Consider the following 27,211-nt stretch of genomic DNA (forward strand, 5'->3'; position numbering starts at 1 on the left):
TCGCGCAAACAGACCCCTGGTAATACTCATAGACTCCAAAGAGGCATGCCGTAACTATATGAATGGCAGAATCAGTCGGAAAGCACTTCGCATTCTCCTTCGCGCAGACTTTCCCAAAGAACCAGTCACACACACTATTTTCTGGATACCGGAACACACTAGAATCGAGGGCAACCAGAGGGCCGACGAAGTAGCTCGCGAGCACACGAACCGATCGAGCGCTTCAACACGCGGCTCATGAGGAGTTCCCCGGGTAGTCCCTGAGTATTCGGAGATATTGAATTATTACAGAGGAATGAGGGCAAAGTATCCTCCCCCACAAAACCTTTTAAATCAACAAGAAGCAGTATACTGGCGGCAACTGCAAACGGGAACCTTTGCGAACTTACATATATTAAGCAAAATGTACCCGGATCAGTACAGGGACATATGGCCATGGTGTGGGGCCAAATCCACCGTATATCATATCACGTGGGAATGCAAAAGAAACGAGGCTTTCCATAGATTACAAAATCCGAGTGCGGAACAGTGGGAGAGTTTGCTCTCCAGCGCCAACCCGGTTCTCCAGAGAGAACTGGTCATCCATGCCCAGCGAGCAGCCAAGCTCTGCGGTGCCCTGGAATAGGGGCGCCGACCTCTGTCGACCGTAATAACTTCCAAAATAGAGCAAATAAAGTTTATCCTATCCTATCTTTATTTCGAATTCACTCATACAGAACAGAAGAAACTCAACAGACTTGACTCCAACATCATTACAAAGTAATTTGGATTGCAGGTAGATGGTTTCGCGTCAAAACAAAAACCCCACTTGAAAGTAAAGGTGGTAATGGGTGCCGATTTTGGGCTTCGCCTGGAATTGTGGGCATGGTAGAAAAGTTATTTCTTGACACCCTCCAATGAAAAAAAAAATATATTTTATTCCTGCGTAGCTTCTGGAAGTAACTCATTGCCCATACGTTATTATTTTATCGTTTCAACAGGTTTTAATCCAGAAATGCATTTAACAATTGCTTTTGCTAATTGAAAGTTTTTTTTTTCAAATTGCGCAATGCTGATGAACGCCCTGGCAAGACGGCTGCAAGAAAGGCTTGACAAGGCCAGGACACTAGCGAATGGCAGAACAAGAGTGCATAGATGAGACTGAATAGCATGCAAATTAACATTATAAATATTATACGGATTGGCACCCGAAAGAAAAGGAAAAGCAGAACCTGTTTATAAATGCATTAAACCTGTTTTATAAACACTTTTATAAAGAGGTGCGCCTCAGTAGTGAATGTCAAATAAATAAACTAATGTGAAATAAATAATGCACAATATATAGCAGCGACTCTATATGAATGCATAATATTCCATTGTCTGCATTCGTACAAAATACTGCCTCCAACGTCTTTAAAGTGAGTATTTCGGCATAAGGTAGTTAAAAAAATGACTTGGAGGGAAAAGAAACAGCAATGAAGCTGCATCCATGTCGCGGTGCGGAGTCGAGCAGACTAACGTTCTGCAGGCAATATGATCCATTTGTTAACCATTATTGATGTTACAGTTGAACATGTCATGTAGCGCTCTAGGAGATTACGTACTGCAGTACAGGCGGCAACTATCTAATTTATTTAATATATCTGCTGCGTTATGCGCCACCGACTGTCTAAATCAAGTCGTGCGATGACGTTGCATTACCAACTTCACATAAATTGGAGTCTGACGCGTATTATTTCTTTCTGCCAGGCCTGACAGGTTATTGAAAATGTTTCGTAGTTGCCTTTCCTCCATATTAGCCGGTAGAGCAGAAGTTATTTGTAAAGACGTTCGATATTTTTGTTCTGTGTGAAAGAACAGTTCTTTAGCTGGGTGCATGTTGACACCTTGGAAGTAGAGCGAACTGCTTTTAACGCTGTAGTGGTAAGGGTACCGTTCAACGGAGAACTCCGCGTAGTTGGCGTCTTCACTGGTGTGCTCGGAAAACCGGATTGGTCGAGAGGGTGCTGACGTGACACGTGGAGCCGTGGAATGAAAAGTGATAAAAACTGCAAAACTAATGAATAGAAGGTGGAAACATGATTGGAATGTCATTGGACGTCTAAGTATATAAAGCAATTCAGTTGCGCAGAAGCAAATTTTGGAGCAATTAGTCGTGAATCGAACGCTTCACCTGTCAGTTACGAGTTTTGGCATGCCGACCGTAGGCCAGGCAGGCTTTTTTTTCTCTAACAAGATACCTGCCACCAATCTGGAAATAAATAATCTATGTATAAATTATTTACAAATAACTCACCTAGCGGCTGCCCAACACTACCATGAAAGAAGACAACACAACTAAAAGGGCTAGGCAGACTTTTGAAGGAAAAAAAAACATAGGCAAGACATGTCCCTTTTCTTCAACATGGTATTTATTACATTCATGCAATGTTCTACGTATATGAACTGTGTGCCAACCTTTAGAAAAAAATGTTGGATTAGCACGACGCGTTCAAGTCACAAAAGATTGGCAGAGAAACTATGGAGAGCACATGACTAATGCATCATAATACGACACAGCTAAACAACGAAGCAACAGAAAAAAAAATGCAATGAACAGCCCATCAGTAAGAGTGAGTGCCATTCGGGTCTGAACACATTGTGGGCTTAGACACTATTAAAGTGAACAATGGTCATTCCAAAGCCGCTTGTGCAGAAACAAGATTCACAATGTCAGTTTATAAAGAGCGCTTCGCAGAAGCCGGGTAGTACAATTAAAAAGAATGAAGGGTCATTAGCAAATCAAAGTGCAGTGTGATATCGTACAGGATGCGGTGTCTAAACTTCTTTTGCAATGTCGGTTGCATGATATCCCAGAAGAGTACTGAGTCTTTTCGACTGATGAAGCAATGCTCAATTTTTTCTGGAGCGTCGCAAATGGAGGGGGGGGGGGGGGTTGCTTTACAGTGACGGGAATTCACCCTTGACACAAAAGTTTTCCTTTCCCCTAATCACGTTTTAGCGGGTAATGTGTCAGTGTGTACACGGCGAGAGAGGGATTTCACGTACTCTTTTTTTGTATACCATGTCCCGTTAATTAAATACGTAGCGCATTACATGGGCGGAGAAAATAGCCTACAGACTAAATCCTTCTACAACCATTTTCTAGATACTGAAAACCGCAAATCAGGGGAAGTACGAACAAGTCGGAAACGAACAGTAAAATACACCTCATGCATTAAGCCTGAGAAAAAGGGGTTATCAGAAATATCTGATGACGCAGTAATGTTCGGTAAAACATAAACTACCTCGACTTGGAATAACGCATGCACTATTGCACGTGTAATGTCTAGGAAAATCATAAAACGTGAAACTGCCTATCCCATATACAGGAGAATACACGAAGGCCGCCTGCGTTTACAGACCAGAACTGGTAATCAGATGACAAAGGTTCAAAATATGAATCTCACATAAAAATAGCGAAAATTTTTGAAAACCTGGATAAAAAGTACTGCGCAATTAATATCTTGGAGTACATAAGGAATTTTAGGGCGAGAGACAGTTTTCAGGCGGTCGCCGTGCCAGAAATCGAGATACCGTAAGGGACACGTGTCTGAGAATAGGGCTGAAGAGTTTGCACGCAGTCTTTTCAAATAATGAGCCCTCTTATTACGATCACTCAAAGAGACGCCAAGGTGCCTGAGTGGCCTGGGTGTCCAAGCCACACCAGCATATTCAGCCATAAAACGCGATATATGAGATATGAAAATGGAAACAAGCAACATGGGTGGGTAATAACAAAGAACACTTGGATGGGCGAAAAGAAGAAACATGGAAAAGGAGTAAAAACATAGACTGAAATAGTTACAGACAGGCACGGCGAAAAAAAAAACCGTGCAAAGCAGCGAAAAGGTCTGCAATCTGATTGCAAGGCAAAAGAATTTTTTCGGCAAAAGCGAAATAGACGGCGTATTGACATACTTGTCACTAGTATTAATATCGTGAAACACTTCCACCCTCTTTTGTATTTTGTTTAGTTCTGAACAAAAGGTCATGTTTCCAAATGCATGTTTACAAGGAACATTTTCTTGCTTACATTTTAGTCGCTTACAAAGCTGTGCTAAGTGGCCTCTTGGATTATTTCCTCTTTGCAGCCTGTGTTCACATGCCCCTTCATTGAAACATGCATCGGTCAGTCCAATGTAGAATCTGTCAGAAGTGAGGGGAACTTTCTGCGCAACTCTTGAAACACACTTGCGAACTTCTTATCGTGCTTCTTGGTACACATCGGGATATTCTTCTTTACATTAATCACAAACGGGCACCTACTACGAAGTTTACACAGCAAGAGAAAACAATCTCGACCGTTTGAAGGCTTGCCACTTTTGTGATGGTACGTGAAACGCGACAAATGTAGGGCACAAGCTCCACCGCTTCTTTCTTGACGGTCTCTTTCTGCTCGGTAGCGGGACAGAAGGGCTACAGTTGCTGATTGTATTTTTTTTCGTTAGTATGATCACAAGAATTTTTCCAAGGCGTTTCTGGCCATGTTTTTTTTATTCTGTTTTTTCCTTTCGCCCATACACCCGCTTTATGTTGTTACATTCCCATCATGCTTGTTTCCATTTTCACATGTCATATAGTGTTTTAGTCCTGCATCGCCTCCTTTACTCCGGTTGATCGTCGTTTCTAATTCGGCCATCCACGTAGGCCACCACGATTTATTCTCGCACCTTCGCCTTTACTGTTGATTGCGATGAATTTTTATGGCTCTAGGTTATCTGTGGCTAAATAGGGCCATGACACAAAGTTCCTTTGTCTATTCAAGTTGGTGTCACAGACACATCTTCCGAACATTTCACACCAGCCATCGTGGGATGGCTTGTCGAGAATGTACCTAGCGTGCGCAGTGCACTGAAGCGCTCTCGCATCAGTATAAATAAGCTGCAAGGAAGCTTCAGATACAGTCCAGCATGCTGTAGACTGCCTTCAATATGATCAGCACCAAATACGATCAGTTACACAAGCTTTGACGCATTCTATCAGCTCAGGTTGAAAACATGGATACCGATTGGATGCTTCCAGATTGAAACTAGAATGCATATAGGAAATAGAGAACCATAACTAGCAGGCTATAAAATCTGTGAACCTTTAAAGCAGCGTCAAAGTGAAAGCAGACATGCGGAAATAAGTGATAACTGTTTGGTTTCTGAAGTCATCGCAAAAGATACAAGTTGTTTCCGGACAAGAGCTGGAATCGACGCCTACCTCCACATATCTCAATCTAAGATCTGCTTTGAAAAGTATCACCAGCAGTGGCTACGCGATAACCTAGAATTTATCACGGGCTTCATACCGAAGTAGTGTTAATTCGACTTGCTTAAGAAACCATCGGGCGGGAGGTGAATCGATTTCAGTGAATAACTCTTCGGTCAGAAAATTTGTTCGCTTTATTTTTTACGAAAACGTGGCGGCCCAGAGCGAAATGAATATAAACAAAACACTAGAGACTTTCTTGCTTGCGCGAAAATAGAGCACTGAAGGAAGGCGCTCTTTGCGTATAAAAGAAGTGCTCATTTCTGTGTCAAGCAGCTGCGCCGAAGTTGCATCATCACCGTACCAGCAAGCTGGCTTCGCCCAAGGCACTCAATCTGCTTGAGATGAGGCATCTACCACCGACTACGATGGGTGAGAAGTGATACCGTAGACCATTTCTCTAATGAAGGGTGGTAAGGGGCGCAGATCCAGCCATGCATCAATTACTGCAAGTAAGCACAGGTTCTGCAGTGTCGGTGCCAAGTGCAACACGTGGAGATCCGTCAGCGCCCTTCGCTCCTCAGCAACCTGCCCCTCATCCTGGTTGGGTGCCGGCCCAAAGCCGCCGAAGATAAACACTCTTTCACCCATCACTGAGCAGCCATGCCAGTACCTGGGAGATGGTGGTGAGCCATAGGACTTCACTTCGGTCCAACGCGATGTCACGGGGTCGTACTTGTGCATATCTACTAAGAAGGTCATCAGCAGATCCCTGTACCCTCCGAAAATGTACAGCTGTTCGTTGAGCACGAAGGCTGAATGTCCTAGACGATTCACAGGGAGAACGCCTTGAACCTCTGGGCGCACCCAAGAAGAGGTGGTAGTTTCAAAATAGTATAGGATGAACGGGCTGTTGGGCTGCTGCCGAATACATACATGCAGGTCCCAACGGCAGACGCAGTATGGCCGGCATGAAGAACCGGAGCCTCTCCGCTGGTGGGGACACGATGCCACCGTAGGGTATCCAAGTCAAGGACCCGCATATATGGCGAAGGATCCCAGTCACTGAAGATATATTTGAGGTGACCCAGAACACAAGCTGTGCTGCCGTACATCGATGATTGTACCTCACCGAACACCGCCATACGGCTGCATGTCATCGTGTTTGGGTCGAAGCGATAAAGAACACTTGGAAATGGCCAGTAGGGCGGACCGCCCCACAGATACGCGCAGTAGCCGTACGCTACAACTGTGGGGAGGGAAATGGTAATCGGCCCGGCGTCGGGAACTTGCGTCTGCACCACATCACACCGGTGCGACGCGGGGTCGAAGATGAACACGTGGACCAAGTTCGATGCCGTGTGGCAACTGTCGAACGAGTAAACCTTGCCGTTGATGCGTACAGCCCTGTCGGTGACATGCTCTGGAACGCCGTTTAGCTGCACCGTCCACATCCTGCAGAGACACCTGCTTCAATAAGAAACAAGGGCCGGTCATTCCAGCGATGGTGGCGGCATCATGCGGCTTTTTTCTGAAGCAGCGATATTTTGAGCAGTATTCGCGGAGTGAGCGGACATAGTGCGTCGAAGGGTGACTATTTCCGTTAGATTTTGGAATATGGTTGTCATTTTATGACACTCACACGAATGACTGTTCGAAAAAAGGATGTACTCTTACTGTTACCAAAAGCCGTTACAAAGTGCGCATAAGTGGTCAGGAGGGCTCTTGTGCCATCACGGGTTTGTTTGACAGCGAGTTACTTTTTGACGCGACGAGATATGTGGTTAACGCTTTCCAATCGAAAATTTTGTTTAGTTGATCGGTCATGCCAGTCGCATTGCTAGGGATTGAATATCTGGCGGCCTTAAAAAAAACGTAAAAAATATATTGCTTAAATCCTGCGGCACTTTTTTCTTTCGTTTCGCGCATGTTTTGTTGCCGCCTTATCGTCTAGCAGGTGCTTGGTATAGGTGTCATGCAGCTCTGGTCTATCCACATCGCGAGCAACAACCACTTTGTTCAACCTTGCCGATATGGTGGAAATGTGGTGTAAATCGTTGGCATTTCGCATTTTCATTTCCTGTTCTGGTAAGAAATGCCTAAGGGGCCTGGCTACCTGCCTTAATATAAGGGGCCTGAATATTTCTGGTGAAATATTAACTTGTGATTTGGTCACTGTGCCTTCTATATATACCTCTAAATATGTGGTTTTGAGGAAAGGAAGTGGTGTTATATCTGTCTAGCATATCTCGGTGGAAGCCCCATCCGCACCGTCAGGGAAGGAAGGAAGGTGGGAGTGAAAGGTGAAAGAGAGAAAGAGGGGCCGTAGTGGAGGGCTCCCGATTAAGTTTTACAACCCGGGGATCCTTAACGTGTATTTACATCGCACAGTACACGGGCTAATTTTGTGTTTTCCCTTTATCGAAGCGCAGGCTGCCGCGGCTGGGTTCGAACCCGGTTACTGCTGCTGAGTAGCCGAGCACGCTATCCTCTGAGCCACCGCGGCGGTATCTACCGGTTGTGTGAAACGTGTTGCGAGCGGAGCGCGGCGGGTGGAAGTTGTTGAAGAGGCGATTTGCAACGCACAGCGCGAAAGTTTGTTGCAGCTTAAATCAAAACGTCATCCGTTGCGTTGATAGCATCACACCCTCGTGCAGTCGCCAGCGAAGCTGACCTGTTTACACCGCCGCGGGTTTGAAACGTCGTCGTGGTAATATTAATCTATTGAACTAATGCGCGGGAACGGTGTCCGATAAATTACGTTGGTTTTACTCTTCCGGTACTGTGTGAATTCACACTGGAATAGACGCTTCATTTGCAAACACCGCTCGGCTCTCTTTTTTGAACTACCGGGAATAATTTCTTTAGTTATTGAGCAGCAGAAAGAAGAACGTTAACACTGTGTCTCACTGCCTTCTATCTGCTTGTTGGCGCTGTTTTACCGCGACAGTGTTAAAGGCCCCGGTGTCCTCGTCGGCGTTGTGAGCGAGAAATCACGGGCATGGCTCTGGCAGGTGGTTCCCAGAGAGAAACCTAGGAGGCGGATGGGCCGCCTTGGTCACGTGTCCTTGCTACGTCATCACAACCTACCCACCGAATAGTGAGCAAACTGCACACTGCGGCAGTTAAATAAATGATTGGTAGCTCTGGAGGAGCAACCTGGGTCCCACATGACCCATCGCTTAACCCCTGCACCAGTGCGAGAGGAGGGGTGTGAGGACACCCAAAGAATCTATCAGTGTAAAATAGTGAATGGCCTGCATATACGGGAATTAATCCATTATGCTATCACGTCGTACTCTTAATGCGGAGTTTAAGTGTCCCCGCCAATTTTATTTTCTTTTACGCGACCGCATTAAAATGTCCTGTTCGGCAGGAAACCCATCGTCAGAATCGTTGACACAATGGAAAATCCTGATTGGTCGAGAAGGTAGTGGCGTAGGAAAGCAACTTTGCTGATATTAAAAAGAAACAGTGGTCAGTCGAAATTGAAACCGCCACTGAGGAACGTGCGTTAAGTGGGATATATAGAGGCCTTGTACGAGTACCGCCAACCCCCCAGCAGGCAAATTACATTAGAGGACCACACATGTAATGAGGGTCACTAATTATCGTCACTAAATAATGTTGAAGATGATGTGCAATAAAACAGTTTTGATTTCAACTAGTTTGTCGATGTCTGCAAAACGGTGCGCCAGGGGACACCCTAGCGACCGTACGGACCCTTTAACGCTATCACGTCGTACTCTCACAGGGAACTGAACCTTCCCATTTTTTTCTTGTCAAGTAAGAATCTTTAATCACGTCGGAATCACCATCCAGCATTAAAACTAACGAAGCAGTTACCACCAGTAACGGGAATGGCAGCGTCAAATTGGCTTGCCCGCAGAGCTGTGGACTCGCGTCTACGTCATACTGCCCAGATGTCTGGGGCGCAAGCATTTTTGTACCTCGGGACGTGAGCGATCTTGTCGTGTAGAGCGTTTGATGTCGCCTTTTCTAGCGCGTTGATCTCCGTTTCGAACGGCCGCATGTTCGCGGGCTTTGGCCTCCCCTGACGTATAGCGTCCCAAGCACTGACCTGCCTCCTGGCTGAATCTACGGCTGTCTAAAGGGGATGTTCGCATTTTTTTGTGATATCAGCTGCACGTCTATATAGGTCTTCGCAGACTTTGCGCTAGCATTCGCAATCTTACGAACACCGTAAATCTTGTGTGTACGCAGGGCCTACAGTTCCGTGGCTTATGAAGCAATTCCACAAGGCGTTTGCAGTCAAGAGGCTAAATATTCCTAGCGCTTCAGGATATCACATCGAAAGATGCACTAGTCTGTAGCGAAGAAAAATATGTCGTGGTATCAAAACCGCCTGCGCCACCGATTGCATTCTGTCCTTCCTGCCCTCCTCGTGTCCCCCTTTCCCCGCAACCCTTCTTTCTCGCTTTCCCTCTCTCTTCGTCGCGTAAGCCCAGGAACAGATGCTATATCGTCATAACAGCAAAGGGTGCGTTAGAAGCTTTCTCACTGAAATAAACACAGGCTTGCGGAAAAAAAAAGAACAACGCGTAACAAACCTCCTCTTACCCAGTGCTTGCCCGACGGTAAAGAGGAAAAACTGACGCCCGCTTTCATTTCTGAGAAGATTGGTTACCACTGCACGATGTGGACTGTGCGGCTACCGGGTTCCAGAACTCGTAAAACGACATGGCTGTGTCCACCAAAGGGAAGGTCTACTCGTTCGTCCCCTTCTACAACTGCCGCGATGACAGCGATGGAATCTTAGGCAGCCGATTCGGCGTTTGTATTTTTCACCCATCAACGTGCATGTGGGGTGTGCTGCTGACCGAGTTGCACTCCCAAGACGGGCCCATTAGCTGCATCGACCGCAGCATTGCCGCCTACGGCCACTGCGTCTACATGTGAAGGAGCTCCTCGGTCCTAAGGTCACGGATTGGCGGCTTATACCGAATCTATACCCTCGCTATGACATGGAGCCGCCCGGAAATGTGCGGCCAAATGCCAACACTGAGCATCTTCTCTGCTTGTGTGCTGTGTCAACGGATGTACATCTTTGATTTCATGGACCCGGAATTCTCACACCGTGTATATTATCTTGACCTTGAGAACCTGACGTGGCATAGCGCTCCGACCAGTGCAGAGCCCTCGGCTAGCCGCTGCTTTCACACGGCGTCCGCAGTCGGAACACGAATGTATGTTTGGGGTGGCCAGGCGTTCAACACAGAGATTGAACGCCTCGCTCAAAGAAGTCTGTGTTAGCCTACGATAGCGCCCAATCCAAATTAGTAAAACGAGGAATAGTTTCTCTTTGCATTAGGTCGGGCCTAGAAAAATCTTGTCCACACAAGATAAGTGAAAGCTTCTAGTTTCAGATCGGAAGAGTTATGTCAGCTGGTTACCCATCGCAACTGGTCACCAGCGTGTCTGAAAGCCTCCTTCAAAAAATGAAGAAACCGGGCTACAAGCGTGACATTAGAAACAAACCTGGGCAGGTCATACCTTACCTGCATGGGTTTTCGCACAATTTGAGAAAATTGGCTTCCAGGCACGCAGTGCACCTGATTTTTTCAGCCCCCTGCAAACTAGCAAGTTTATCTCCGATGGTATCAGGAAAGCGGGTAAAAAAGCCCTGTACTGTCAAACATCAAACAGTGTTCACAAAATGAACCACTAATGTGGTATACGAGATCCTTTTGACGTGTGTCAGAGTGTATGTGGGGCAAACGGGACAGTGTTTCAATGAGCGTGCTCGACAGCACAATGTAATCCTAAAAAGCAAGACGGGAAGCAACCTAGCTATACATTGTGGCAGGTGTAAAGATTGTTGTCCGAAATTTAACGAAACCAGGTTTCTAGCCAGGGCAAAAGAAGAAATAGAAAGAGAAATAATTGAGGCTTTTTATATTCATCGAAGAAAAGACAACTGCGTTAGCACGCCCTCTGTTCTCCTCACCAGAAACGAACTAGCTTTTGTGGACGGTTTCGTTTAGATGCCCTTTGGAAAGTCCGCTTGCTTCCTTCCATCGGTTTTATGATTGTTAATATCTTAGCATTGGTTCTTATCCTTATTCATAATCTTTCAATCTGTGCTGTCGATCACACTCGCAAGTGTTATCAACCCTGCTTTTTGTAATAGCGACCTCCGTATGACTTGTGCTGTTATCACTCGTCCATCACCGCATTTGTTTTTAGTTTATTGCCTATGTTCACGCACCCTCATGCAGCTCAGCGCCTATAAAAGAGCGCCTGGTTACCTTTTCCTGTTATTAAAGTTGGAAGTTGCGCCTCTTTCCTGTTCTATGTTTCCTTCCTGTTTCGTCTTTTTTTGGGGCACGACATTCTTTCAAAACATAGAGGTCAACGACTTTTTCAACTATTACTGTTAGCCTCCATATGTGTTGGGAGGTGTTTAGCTCATCGCGAGTAATATCCTATCAATATTTAGAACTTCGAACACAAAGTTACCCTCGGTGCAGTGGCGTAACAAATTTTGGCTATTTCCGCGGGTTTCTTGTAATGGATCTGTTGCTTTGCCTGCGGGCGTGTTTCTTTTCTGGCGTGTTTTCTTTTTTTTATTCTGTTTCTCCTACAAACCGCCCATACAAACGCTTTATGTTCTTACCTTCCCATCTTCCTTGCTTCCATTTTCACATGTCATATAATGTTTTAGTCCTCCATCGCCCCCTTCACTCCGCTTGTTTATTGTTTCCCATTCGGCCATCCGCATAGCCTATCACATTTTATTCTCTCATCTTCGCCTTTGCTGTCGATTGTGATGAATTTTGCTGTCAATTGTGATGAGGTCATCTGTCGCTAAAGAGCGCCGTGGCACAAAGTTGCTTTGTCTATTCAAGCTGGTGTCAGACATATTTCCCCATTTCGCACCAGCCATCGTGGGATGGCTTGTCGAGAATGTATCTGGCGTGCGCAGTGCACTGGAGCGCTCTCGCATCAGTGTAAATAAGCTGTAAGGAAGCTTCAGCTACAGTCTAGCATGCTGTCGACTGCCTTCAAAATGATCACCGCCTGATACGACCTGTTACATAAGCTTTGAACAATTCTAGCGGCTGAAGTTGACGACATAGATACCGATCGGATGCTTCCAGATTGAAATTAGTATGTATATAGGAAAAAAGAGAACCATAACTAGCAGGCTATAAAATCAGTGAACCTGTTAAGCAGCGTCAAAGTGTAAGCAGACATGCGGAAATAAGTGATAACTGTTTGGCTTCCTAAAGTCGTCGCAAAAGAAGCAAGTTGTTTACGGAAAAGTGCTGGAATCGACGCCTACCGCCACATATCTCAATCTAAGATATGCTTTGAAAGGGATCACCAGCAGTGGCTACGCGATATCCTAGTATTTATCACGAGCTTCAAGCCGAAGTGGCGTTAATGGGACTTGCTTGAAGAAACCACCGGGCTGGAGGTGAATCGATTTCAGTGAATAACTCTTCGTTCAGAAAATTTGTTCGCTTTATTATTTACGAAAACGTGGCGGCCCAGAGCGACATGAATATAAACAAAACACTAGCGACTTTCATGCTTGCGCTAAAATAGAGCACTGAAGGAAGGCGTTCCTCGCGTATAAAAGAAGTGCTTATTTCGGCGTCAAGCAGCTGCGCCGAAGTTGCATCATCACCGTACCACCCAGCCGGGTTCGCCGAAGGCACTCGGTTTCCTTGAGATGAGGCATCTGCCATCGACTACGATGGCTGAGAAGTTATAGCGTAGACCATTTCTCTAATGAAGGGTGGTAAGGGGCTTAGATCCAGCCGTGCATCAATTACTGCAAGTAAGCACAGGTTCTTCAGTGTCGGTGCCAAGTGCAACACGTGGAGATCTGTCAGCGCCCTTCGCTCCTCAGCAACCTGCCCCTCATCCTTGTTTGGTGGCGGCCCAAAACCACCGAAGATAAACACTCTTTCACCCATCACTGAGCAGCCATGCAAAAGCCTGGGAGATGGTGGTGAGCCACATGGCTTCACTACGGTCCAACACGACGTCGCGGGGTCGTACTTGTGCATATCTGCCAAGTATGTCTGGAGCAAATCGCTATACCCTCCGAAAATGTACAGCTCTTTGTTGAACACGAAGGCTGAATATCCTCGCCGATACAAAGGGGGAACGCCTTGTACCTGTGGGCGCACCCATGAAGAGGTGGTCGTTTCGAAATAGTATAGGATGAGGGAAGAGTCTCTTTGGCTGCTGGCGAACACGTACATGTGGGTCCCAATGGCAGACGCAGTGTGGAAGGCACGTCGAACCGGAGCCTCTCCGCTGGTGGGGACACGGTGCCACTCCAGGGTATCCAAGTCGAGGACCCGCATATATGGCGAATGATCCCAGTCACTTAAGATATACTTGCGGTGGCCCACAACACAAGCTGTGCAGCCGTAAATCGATGACGGCACCTCACCGGACACCGCCACACGGCTGCATTCCATGGTGCTTGTGTCGAAGCGGTAAAGGACACTCGGGGCTGGCCAGGTGAGCGGGACGCCCCACAGATACGCGCAGTGGCCGTACGCTACAACTGTCTGGAAGGAAATGTAAAACAGCCCGTCGTAGGCAAGTTACGTCTGCACCATATCCCACCGGTGCGATGCGGGGTCGAAGATGAAGACGTGGAGCAAGTTCCGTGCCGCGTGGTAACTGTCGAACGAGTAGACCTTGCCGTTGATGCGTACAGCCCTGCGGGTGACATGCTCTGGAACACCGTTTAGCCGCACTGTCCACATCCTGCAGACACACCTGCTTCTGTGAGAAACAAAGCCCGGTCATTCAAGCGATGGTGGCGGAGTCGTGTGGCTTTTTTCTGCAGCAGCGTTATGGGGACCATTATTCGCGGCGGGAGCGGACATAGTGCGTCGACGGGTTAACTATTTCCGTTAGATTTTCGAATACTTGTGTCATTTTATGACACTCACACGAATGAATGTTCGAAAAAAAAACATGTACTGTTGCTGTCACCAAGATTAAAAGCGCAAAAAGCCGTTATAAAGTGCGCGTAAGTGGTCAAGAGGCTGTTCTGTCATTACGGGTTTGTGTCAGAGCGAATTATCTTCTTGACGCCGCGAGATATGTGGTTAACGCTTTCCAATAGATAATTTCGTTTAGTTGATTGGTCATCCTAGTCGCATTGATAGGGACTGAATATCTGGCGGCCCTGAAAAGAAGCGTGAAATATATATTGCTTAAATCCTGCGGAACTTTCTTCTTTCGTTTCGCACGTGTTTGGTTGCCGCCTTATCGTCTAGCAGGTGCATAGTATCGCTGTCATGTATTCGCATCTCGAGGAACAACCCCTCTGTTGAACCCGCGTCTTTCGGGTCAGCGGCCCAGAAGGCGCGGCCGGGATCGAACCCGCGTCTTTCGGGCTGCTGACCCGAAAGGCGTGGGTTCGATCCTGGCCCGCGGGGGCCGAATTTCGATGGAGGCGAAATTCTGGAGGCCCGTGTACTGTGCGATGTCAGTGCACGTTAAAGACCCCAAGTGGTCGAAATTTCTGGAGCCCTTCACTACGGCGTCCCTCATAGTCTGAGTTGCTTTGTGACGTTAAACCCCAATAAACCAACAAACCACCAACCTGGCCACGATGATGAAAATGTGGTGTGGATGGTCGGGATTTCAGCTTTGCATTTCATCTTCTAGCAAGAATTGCCTAAAGTGGGTCAATTCCTACAGCTGTTGCTGATGAACTGGAAACATGTGATTTTAGTCACTGTGCCTTCCATATATACCTCTAAATAAGTTGCTTTGAAGGAAAGGAAATTTTCTTCTAGGTGGACACCCCAACTGCGCCGTGAGGGAAGGGAGGAAGGTGGGAGTGAATGATTTGGATTGGGGGAGTTAAACGCTCCAAAGCGGCTCATGCTATGAGGCACACCGGAGAGAAGGGCTCCAGAAATTACGTCCACCTGGCGTTGTTTAAAGTGCACTGACATCACACATTACACGGCCACTATATTAGCATCGTATAACTGCTTAGGCTTCTGTGTGTTTTCTAACCTTTCTTCGGATCGCCATATTAACTGTATGACGAGTAATGCTAACTGTTCTCTAGGTTACTTAGAACAAAATTTCTTGTCTCTATATTCACTTACCTACAACGTTACAAGTCACTAGTTCCTTCTAAACCTGAGAATGCGGCCTCAGAACGGCACCCTGGTCTTGATTTTCTAGTTAGCTACGAACATAATAAGAATCGCTCTGCTCGTTACATTCTCAACTTCTGTCATCGTACCACCAGCACCCCTAATATGAAAACTAATTTGTACCTTCCTCTATTATAGTTACGCAATCAAATTCTGCGGCTATGTTTTCTCCGTAAAATATACTGCCAGAAAAAAATTTACGATATTTTGTTTTAGCGGCCCATTAACACATCGCGCCACTTGCGCCGCTGTGAAAAAGTTGCACTTTTTTTAATGATACACGAATGCTTGTTATCGCTCATTCCGCCCTCGTTCAATTCAGGACTGGAACGACTACCATTACCCGCTAGTTTCAGTCGCATATATTAATTCGTTTACAAGTGCTCTAACAGCTGATTATATATTGTTACGAATATGCAATATTTCCACACTATATATTATTTTTGTTTGAAACCACTGTATTTACGTGTGCGTTTTCTCTTTTTCCTCTGATGTAATGCCTTGAGATAAAGCCTCAAGTCCGCGAAGCATACGTGTAAAATGCTAGACTTCGCGCATGACTAGTATCAGCGGCGGATAACATGCTTGCTACATTTCTGACATCCGCCATTTAATTGGATGTTGGCAGAAGCGGCTCGGTGGTCAACATGCCGGACCCGAAAGCAGGCCGATTACTGCGGCACGTGTGCAAGGCGCGTGCCGCTGCGATATTAAGTGTGGTGCGTGTGTGTGGCGCGCGCGCGGGTGGCGCGGGTTGTTCGTGCGCGTTGTTCGTGCGCGGTTTTTTTTTGCGCGGTTTTCAACCCGGCGTGCTTCCTCCGCGTATGGACCCACTAGAACTTTCTTGGACACTTTTTATTTTTGGGCACTTACGTTCCTTGTGAGTGTGTGTGCATAGTGTAGTGCCGACGCCCACATTTCGCTGGCGGGCCTGTCTAAACCAGCGCTGCGCGCCCGCCGGCGCTCAAGCAGGCCCAGACTTTCTCGGACAAGTCGCGACATGCAGCGTGACTCATCCCCCTCCGCCGCGGCGCCGACACGGACCCTTCCTCCTCTCCGTCGGTGCGAATTGCTCCGACGCTCGCCGGCTCTCGACCATTGGTCTAAGTTGAACGGTGGCCAGTGATTGGAGGATTTGAACGGCTGGCTGCCGTAACCGTTACCAGCGGCTATAAAAACGGAGCCGCGCTGAACCCGAGCAGCAGACGGGCAGCAGAAGAGCCATCACGCCGGAGCTACGCTCGCCGCCGGGGCCGCCTTCTTCTGTGTGCCTGCCCGTTGTGCTCTTGACCCTTGTATCATGTAAAAGCCCTTGTACATACTGTACATAAACGTCCTTTTACTCACCGTCGCCTCGACCGTTTCCTGGCTCGGACTCCCAGTCCCAACAATAGGGCGACATCAATGTCCGCAATGTATCTTTGTTTTTGTAGAGGGACAAATGTCCCGTTTTGATCGAGAGTCCAAATAAACTTCTCTTATGTCTGCCATTACCTCACCCTCCCTACCCAGAATGAAGCAAGCTCATTTCATTCTGGTTAGGGAGGGTGAGGTAATGGCACACGTGCCTTGAATGGATGATTGCTGTTTCTTTGTTTTCTCTAGTTTTACGCTTGTGAGTTGCAACTGTGTATCTGGGTTTGACAAGACGCCATTGCGCATGTTTGTGTAAATGTATAAGTTTGCTGCCTACGTGTGAATATAATTCAGTTGTAAGTTCAGCGCCGTCAGTCTGTTTCACCTTGTCCTCCGTACGTGTTCTTAAGCGCTGGTTTTTGACGATGGATCACCACCAACTCGCACAATCCTCAGTTCTTCTGCAAACAGGAGCAGGGACAACGGACAAGCTTGTTTCAAAGAGCACCGCATGCGGACTGTTTGTGAAAGAGGGCGATTCTCAATAAAACACGAGGAACAGTTTTTGTGGCAAAGGCGCATCCCAGTCGGAAGATTTAACCAAGATTGACGTAGTTTACAAGAGAAAAAAAGAAACGGATAACACACGCGATCAAATGCCTTTGCCAGGTCGATTTTCGCCTGTGTAATTGTTCGTGAGCCCCACTGCAATACTTGAACACGGTACGCGCTGCATTTAATTAAGCCACATGTTTGGAGAGGTTCATTCAATGTAGGCATTGAAAGCTGTAGCCTATTTGAGAGAGCTCAAGCGAAAATCTTATAAATAAGGTCAGAAAATTCAGAGGTACTTTGGCTCTCCAAAGTGCTGGAAGGCGGAAGGCTTTCCTGGTGCACATTTTCGCGTTGAGTGCAACACTATTTGCGGTGTACTAGTGCTTTATTTGACTACGCACTTTGACTACACATTACAATTACACACTTTGATTGCTTCTCTAGCACAACTCTCTCTCTGCTTCGATGTGTTCGGTTGTATACATGGTTCTGTTCGCAGTAATGAGGTATGTAATGTGGTCAGTCCGGACCCCTTACGCCCCCTGTCGGAGCGGACGACAACTAAATTATTAGTTGTCGCGCGCTCCAAAAGGGGGCGTCAGACATCCGTGGGTGACCTCATTACTTCGAATCTGCGCACTCTGACGTCATAACCATTTCGACCAACCGAAAAGCGTGACACCTCTGCTGACAACCTTCTGTCGACAACGATGAGGCATTAAAGGCTTTCGCCTTAAAACGTGAGAGCCTCGTAGCCATGTGCCTGTCGCAGTTTTTCCTTCTCGTCAGTGTCTGGTATTAAGAGAATTCGACTTCTCTCAAATGAATGCAGCAAAAATGAACATCAATGGTGTTGTAAAAAATTTCATATTTTATTCACAAATATCAAATTTTATTCTTTCGCCTTCTCGTTCTGTTGTCTGTGATGAATTCTTATGGCGCAAGGTTGTCTGCGGCTGAAGAGCGTCATGGCACAAAGTGACTTTGTTTACCCAAGTTGGTGTCACAGACATATTTCCCGAACATTTCACCCCAGCCGCCGCTGGATGGCTCGTCGAGAGTGTATGTGATGTGCGCGGTGCGTCGGAGCGCTCTCACATCCGTACAAATAAGCTGTCGAGAAGCTTCAAGTACTGGCCAGCATGTAGCCGACTGCCGTGAATACTATATCCACCTGATACAATCGCTTAAGCAAGCTTTGTCGAATTCTATCGGCTCATGTTCAAGACATACACACCGGTCGGGTGCTTCCAGATTGAAATTAAAATGTAGGTCGGGAAAAGTGGACCATAACTAGCAGACTGAAGCAAATGATAACTGTTCGGCTTTTTGAAGTAATCACAAAAGACGCAAGTTACATCCGTAGAAGATCTAAAATCGACGCCTACCGCCACATCCAGCATCGCAGTCCGCCTACTGCTTTGAAAAGAATGACCACCAGGGGCTACGCGGTCACCTAGACTTAATCGCGAGCTTCAGGCCGAAGTAACGTTGATGCGATTCTCTTGATGAAACCACCAGGCTGGAATGGAATCGATTTCAGAGAATTGTTCTTCGTTGGGAAAACATGTTGTTGGTAATAATTAAAAAAAAGTGCCGCCTCAGAGTGGCATGAAATAAACAAAACACTAGCGACTTTTTTGCTTGCGCGAAAATCGAGCACTGAAGGATGGTGTTCATTGCGTATAAAAGAAGAGTTTATTGTGATGTGAAGTAGCGGCGCCAAAGTTGTATTATCGTCGCACCCCCAAGCTGGCTACACCGAAGCCACTCGATTTGGTTGACATGCCGCATCTACCATCGACTACGATGGGTGAGAAGTGATAGCGTAGATGATTTCGCTCATCTTCTCGACTCACAAGAAACCTTACACATAGTAACTTTAACCTACCACCGAATTATAACGTGTACAGCGAAAGATTGGTGCAGTTTTCAGCAGCCAAGCTTTGGAATGCTTTACCCCCCGAAATAAAACAGTCTCATGAAACAAATAAAGAATTGCCAACATACTTTATGAGCCTTATTTGACATATGTGACAGCTGTCTTCGGTTTGTCTGTTGTACCATGTTGTTCGTGAAAGATTTTTTTCATTCTGCTGTAAAATGCACATTATTTTATTTTTTCCTTGTTGTATGATGTATTTGGGTCTTTCGCCGTGATTTTGTGCTTTTCATTTTTCACAAGTGCTGTGTCATTGGCTTCATATATTTTGTTTCTGAACCCCACACTAGCCTCTGGCTATGGGTTCAGTCAGTGTTTTGGTAATTTGTATGGCAAAAGTAGAAATAAAATGAATGAATGAATGAATGAATGAATGAATGAATGAATGAATGAATTTCTCTAATGAAGGGTGGTAAGGGGCTTAGAACCTGTCGCGCATCAATTACTGCAAGTAAGCACAGGTTCTTCAGTGTCGGTGCCAAGTGCAACACGTGGAGATCGGTCAGCGATCTTCGCTCCTCAACTACCTGCTCCTCATCCTGGTCGGGTGCCGGCCCAAAGCCACCGAAGATAAACACTCTTTCAACCATCACTGAGCAGCCATGGCAGGACCTGGGAGACTGTGGTGAGCCACATGTCTTCACTTCGGTCCTGCACGACGTGACGGGGTCGGACTTCTGCACATTGATTTATTTATCTATTCACAATATTTTACAGGGCCCAGAAGGCCATTGAGTAAGGGGGGCAAAGAACGACAAATGTGCAAAAGAAACTAATTAATACAACTTGAGATACAAGAGATTAAGTAAAAAGAAACTAATGTACAAAGCAAAATTTGAAGGCGAAATTATACATAGGATACAAGGTACTTATTAGTTTCATGAATGCCGGACATACGGCCAAAACAAAACGTAATCGCAACGAAGGAACAAAAGTACACTGCGACAAAGAAAATCAAAGATAGGAGATAAAGCGATGTCATGTGAGATATCTACGTAGCTGATCCTGGAATGGTTGATGGTTGCCCATGGATGCGCTATTGTCAGGAAGATCATTCCAAAGAGCGATGGCACGTGGAAGTGCAGATGAATTAAAAGCCAGGGTTCTACCGTGAATGCGTTTTATGCTCTTCTTGTTATGTAGGTCTTCAGCACATCGCTGTACCCTCCGAAAATGTACAGCTCTTCGTTGAACACGAAGGCTGAATGTCCTCGCCGACACACAGGGGGAACGCCTTGAACCTCTGGGCGCACCCAAGAAGAGGTGGTCGTTTCAAAATAGTATAGGATGAGGGACGGGTCTGCTAGGCTGCCTCCAAACGCAAACAAGCGTGTCCCGATGGCAGACGCGGGTTGGCAGGCACGTCGATCCGGAGCCTCTGCGCTGGTGGGGACACGATGCCACTCCAGGGTATCCAAGCCAAGGACCCTCATATATGGCGATGGATCCCAGTCACAGAAGATATACTTGCGGTGACCCACTACACAAGCTTTGCTGCCGTACATCGATGAGGGCACCTCACCGGACACCTCCAGACGGCTGCATGTCATTGTGTTTGGGTAGAAGCGATAAAGAACACTTGGAAATGGCCAGGTGGGCGGGCCGCCCCACAGATACGCGCAGTGGCCGTGCGCTACAACTGTGTGGCGGGAAATGTTAATCGCCCCGCCGTCGGGAACCTGCGTCTGCACCATATCCCACCGGCGCGACGCGGGGTCGAAGATGAAGACGTGGAGCAAGTTCCATGCCGCGTGGTAACTGTTGAACGAGTAGACCTTGCCGTTGATGCGTACAGCCCTGTGGGTGACATGCTCTGGAACACCGTTTAGCCGCACTGTCCACATCCTGCAGAGAGACCTGCTTCTATAAGAAACAAGGGCCGGTCATTCCACCGATGGTGGCGGCATCACGCGGCTTTTTTCTGAAGCAGCGATATGGTGATCGGTATTCGCGGCGTGTGTAGACTTATAGTCGGATACAATTTAAGTCTGCAGAGAAGCTCCGCCCACATTCAGCCTCGGCGTATAGAATTCCTCCACGATGAAAAAGTAGTCCGCTGCTTAAACGATTCTTGTTACCTAAACAAGAAGCTTATCACAAGAAAAAAATTATGAGCTCTATAATTTTGATACACGGATTGTTGGATATAGTCAAACATTAAAAAATTGATTTCGTTTACTATTGCGATTGGCCAGAAGAGTAATACAAGACGCCGTGGACCGCGGCCCAGTGTTAGCAACTCCTGTTTTTTTATTTTATGATACTCAACGAATGAATGTTCAAAATCGAACATGTACTGTTGCTGTAACCAAGATTAAAAGCGCTATAAGCGGCGCATAAGTGGCCAATAGGGCTCTTCTGAATTACGGGTTTGATTTTCAGAGCGAATTACCTTCTTGACGCCGCGAGATACGTTTATAACGCTTTACAATCGAACATTTCGGTTAGTTGATCGGCCATGCCAGTCACATTGATAGGGACTGAATATCTTGTAGCCTTAAATAGAAACGTGAAATATATATTGCCTAAAACCTGAGGTACGTTTTTTCTTTCGTTTCGTGCGTGTTTGTCGCCGTCTTATCGTCTAACAGGTGTTTGGTATAGGTGTCATGCAGCGGTTGTCTATTCACACTGCGAGCAACAATCACTTTGTTCAACCCCTCCGTGATGGTGAAAATGTGGCGTGAATCGTTGGCACTTCACATTTTCATTTCCTGTTGTGGCAAAAAATTCCTGAGCGGGTGAATACCTGCAGGTGTTTCTTGTGAAATCGAAGGCCGCTAGGGGGCCGTGTAGTAAAGACGCACCCCACATCGGCTCCGCACAAGTCTGCATCACGGCTTTCCCGCTGCGATCAACCCAGCACAGGCAACGGACGCAGCTCGACGCCTTCCAGGTCATCGTCTAGAACCAGACAGAACGGCAGCAACAACTCCTCGCGTGTCACGTGGGCAGACCGCGTTTCTGGCAAAGCCATCCGTCAATCCCCACCACACCATGTCCTCCAAGGCAGATCCGAGAGACCAGGAACTCAAGGCCTTGCATGACGAGGTAAGCTGCCTTTCCTCCCTCCTAATTACCCCCGCCGCCTCCATGCCCCCTCAACCCGCACCCCCTGTCATTAACCCGACCACATCATCTACAGACACTTCGAGCACCACTCCTGCAAAGAAGCAGCGCACCTCAGACGCCACACCCCCTTCCGTTCCCCCAGAAATAGACGGTAAATTAGCAGCACTCGAGTCCAAATTTGACCACAAACTAAAAGAGCTAGACGCCCGCCTCGAGGCCAGATTCAATCACCTTGCCGCCACCCTCACCGAAAAACTAGAGCAGCTTATGGACACTATGCTTACCAAGATGATGGAGCTCTTGGAACATAACCTTACCCATCGCTTCACCCAACTTCAACCCCCCCCCACTCCCCCCATGCTACCTCCGCAAGCACAAACCACCTTTCCTGAGCCACACATACCAATTGACACCCGTCTTACTACCCTCCTCAATCCCCCCACTATCCAATATGGCGGGGGGGAGCACTAATAATGTCCCAATTTTAACTTGGAACTGCCTCGGCTTCCGGGCCAAGCGTGCATCTCTGCAACTTCTCCTTCCCACCATCACACCAACGCCCCACATACTTCTTCTCCAGGAGACTGCACACCGGGCAACCCTCCCAAGCTACACATCTACACACTCAGATACCACTAACACACCCAGGGCGTCCACACTCATACACTGCAGCCTCACCTACAAAACTCATCACATCACGTCTGAGACGCCCTGCGTGATCACAAAACTTATACATCACACACATTCACTTCCTTCTATATTTATATCAAACATATACCACCCTCCGTCCCTGCCGAGAGCCCCGCTAGAATCACTTCTGCGAAAGCTACACCATCTAGCAGGGAAACATCCCCTACTCATCGGTGGGGACTTCAACAGTCAGCATACTGACTGGGGATACACAACCGCTACACATCGAGGTCCACTGTGCACAACACGTTTCAGACGCCTACGCGGATCGGCAGCAGTGTCAGCATGGACACCGGTCCGGACCTGACGCTGAGCCGCTGCATCCGCGGCGTTACCTGGAACAGAACACAACATACACTGGGTAGCGATCATTATGTTATACAAATCACTGTCCCGTACAAACCACCCCGTCACGCAAATACAACACACAAACTCATCAACTGGGATGCCTTTCGCGCTGCAAGCTCCGCCCTCCCAGACACTCCCATCGCAGACATCGACGCATGGGTGCAGTCACTCAAGCATGACGTTCACAACAACACGCGAAACATTGAAACTACAACCGAAATCCCTACCCTCGACACACGCCTAGCCCACCTCTGGGAGGCTTATCACAGCATCCTGGAGCGCTCTAAAGGCAACAAACACAACAGAACGCTTAAAAAGCGGCTGGCCGCGCTGCAGACACAAATCCAACAGCACTCTGAGGAGCTCTGCCGGTTCAACTGGGGACAGATATGTGACGGCATCACCGGAAACCTGTCCAGCAAACGCGCATGGCAACTCCTCCGACACCTCATTGATACCACACGCACCAAATCAGCAACACAGCACCACGAGACACGACTCACACATGAACACATTGACGATCCCGACACCCTCCTAGACACACTTCAAACCATGTACACCTCTCCAGGCGCCCCCACACCTCTGCCCTACTACACAGGCCAGGAAAATCCCACACTCGACTCCGACATCACGGAGATAGAAGTCAGAGCGGCCCTCCTGACTCTCCGCGCCAACTCTGCACCTGGTGCAGAACAAATCACAAACTCCATGCTCCGTAATCTGGATGACCAGTCGATCACCCACATTACGAAATACTTCAACCATTGATGGAAGGAGGGTAAGCTTCCGCAGTCCTGGCGCCACGCGAAGTTAATATTCATACCAAAACCCAACAAACCACTTACACTACAGAACCTTCGCCCGATTTCGCTCACCTCATGCCTAGGGAAGCTCCACGAGCATGTTGTGTTAGCGAGACTCACAAGTCACATGGCGGATAACAATCTTTACCCGCATAGCATCGTGGGATTTCGCCACCATCTATCCGCCCAGAACGCCATGCTGCAACCCACACACGACATTTTCGACCCGCTTCTTCCAGGTCACACCAAGGCAGTCTTAGCTTTGGATCTCTCCAACTCTTTTGATCGCATTGAACATCAGGCGATTTTGACTGCTCTATCCCCATTGAATGTGGGTGTGCGCACGTACGCCTACATTCAAGCATTCCTCACTGACCGCACGGCTGAGATACACTTCAGCCCTCTGTCTTTCCCCTCCTACACGCTTCAGAGTATCGGCACCCCTCAAGGGTCCGTCCTTTCCTCCTTTTTGTTTAACATTACCCTCATCCCCCTCGCCCGAAAATTGGCCACTATTCCCCACCTGAAGCACACTCTTTCTGCCGACAATATCACCCCGTGGACCTCCCACGGCAGTGACGGTGGCATAGAGAACACCTTACAGAAAGCAGCCACCCTCACCCAAAATTATGCACGAACCATCGGACTGTCTTGCTCCCCAGAGAAGACCGAACTGCTCCTCATCCGGCCTAAGAACCGTCGCTCTCCCCGCTCCCCCATTGCCATTGAACTGAATGGTGATCCGGTACCTGAGGTTGACACCCTCCGTGTATTGGGCCTGCACAGCCAGAGCGATGGCAAAAACACCACCACCCTCAAGAAACTTAAACAGGTTATGGGCGCGATATCGCACCTCATCCGCAGGGTATAGGGACATCATAGAGGCTTGAAAGAGCGCGACCTATGTCGGCTCATTCATGCCTTTGTCCTCAGCCTTCAACTATCCAATGATCACATAAACGCTTTGGATGCCTTGATTCGCAAGAGATTCGAGGTAGCCCTTCATCTTCCCCTCAACACACCCACAGACAGATTACTAGGCCTGGGCCTCCACAACACGATCGGGGAACTGATGGAAGTCCACCGACAGGCCCAATACATCAGGTTCACACAAACTTCCACATGCCGGTATATCCTGGATTCCCTCGGAATCAGAATACCGGCCAACGACCCAACCCTCCTCACTATCCCACGGCCCCTTCACCGGGAGCTCCTCATCAGGCCTCTCCTGAGGAATATGCACCCGTCCCACCATGAGCAGCGCCGGAGAGCCCGTGCGAAGGCAATCCATCGAACGTACGGCTCCGAGCCCGACGCCGTATGGGTGGACGCTGCCTGCACGGGTGATGAAGCGACAGCAGCTGTGATGGACTCCTCTTCATCCACTCTCCTCACACTACCTCTCCCTCCAGACACATCCCCAGAGGCTGCAGAGGAAGCCGCCATCGCACTCGCTATCACTCGCACGGAAGCCCGGTATATTTTTAGTGACTTTAGTGACTTTAGTGACAAGCTGGACTCACCCGATGCACCCCCTCCCCGCCAAGTGGAGTTGATATGGGTGCCTGCGCACTCCGGGAATCCCGGAAACGAGGCTACCAACCTTTCAGCCCGAGGTTCTTTAAACCGGGCTCAGGTGGCCTCGGATCGGGGATTCGCGAAGGAGTGCATGCACTCATTCAGCGAGCTGACGCAGACATACAGAGCCTCACGCCAGCTCTACCCCCCGCCCCACCCCTCCCTAGATAACAAACACGCAACACTCTGGCGCAGACTACAGATACACACACTCCCCTTACCCCTTACCTTAGCCCCCTATCATCCCTCCTTCCCCACTCCAGCACGCGCCATATGCCCAGAACCCTTCGCTTCTTCCCTCCACCCCCTTTCCCTCTGCCCGGCGGACCCTCCCCCTCGGGACCTAGAGAACTTCAAGACCTGGGAGGACTGGGAGACCCTGCTGCGCTCGGAGGACCCGGCCGTGCAGACCATCGCCACCAACCGGGCTGCCAGTGTTATGGACCTTAGGAACATAAACACTTGAGTGCAGTGGTATAGTGCCTAGAATATTTTAGGCACTATAGAAGTGGGGTTGTGCGGGGACCCTGGGGCATGCCCCGAATTCCTGTTGTAATAAAGTTTCTCTCTCTCTCTGGTGAAATAGAAACTTGTAATTTGGTGACTTTGCCTTCTATATGCACCTCTAAATACGTGGTTTTGAGGAAAGGAAGTGACGCTGTATCTATCTCACATATCTCGGTGGAAGCCCCAACCGCACCGTGAAGGAAGGGAGGAAGGTGGGAGTGAAAGGCGTAAGAGAGTAGGAGGGGCCGTTGTGGAGGGCTCCGGATTAATTTCGACCACCCTGGGATCTTTAACTAGCATTTACACCGCACAGCACACGGGCGCTTTTTGTGTTTTGCCTTCATCGAAGCGCAGGCCGCCGCGACTGGGTTCGATCCCGGTTACCCCTGCTGTACTGTTACTGACTGGACTGATCGTCTGGCGAAGGCCATCCAGGCGAACAGCAAAAACATTAAAAATACCCCTAAGGGACCGCAGATTGATCCGCATCTTGCTCATCTATGGGAGGCCCGACAGGGACTTCTCAAGCGCTGGCGTCACCAGTGACACAATCGTAAATTGAGACTCCGCATAGCCGCTCTCACTCGCGAGGCAGAAGAATATGCGAACACGCTAGCCCGCGCAAACTGGGCAAATTTTGTAACGACCTCAAGGGTACATTAAGCACTAAACGCACGTGGTCCCACCTACGTGCTCTCTTGGATCCAAGAACCACTAACTCTCAGACACAAGTAAACACACAACGTCTAATACAACTAGAGCTCCAAAAGGGCACCGACGTAATTGGCCAACTACGGGACACTTATATACCAACATCTCTTCAGTCGGCAGATCCACCCAATCTACCTCCACCTAACCCAGAACTTGATGCCGATATCACCTTAAACGAAGTCCGCCGAGCACTCTTCAGTATTCGCCGCTCTACGGCGCCGGAGCCGGATGGCATAACCTACAAGGCACTACTGAATCTGGACGAA

The 27,211-nt window shown here is 48.1% G+C and overlaps 1 pseudogene; it reads left to right on the plus strand.

Annotated features, from left to right (window-relative positions):
• Nucleotides 1-26,193, plus strand: part of LOC149357083 (uncharacterized) — a 50,295-nt pseudogene extending 24,102 nt beyond the window's left edge.
• Nucleotides 26,194-27,211: the final 1,018 nt, after the last annotated feature.

This window comes from Amblyomma mixtum, chromosome 3 (assembly GCF_055824585.1).
Source record: "Amblyomma mixtum isolate Tamu chromosome 3, ASM5582458v1, whole genome shotgun sequence".
Taxonomy (NCBI): domain Eukaryota; kingdom Metazoa; phylum Arthropoda; class Arachnida; order Ixodida; family Ixodidae; genus Amblyomma; species Amblyomma mixtum.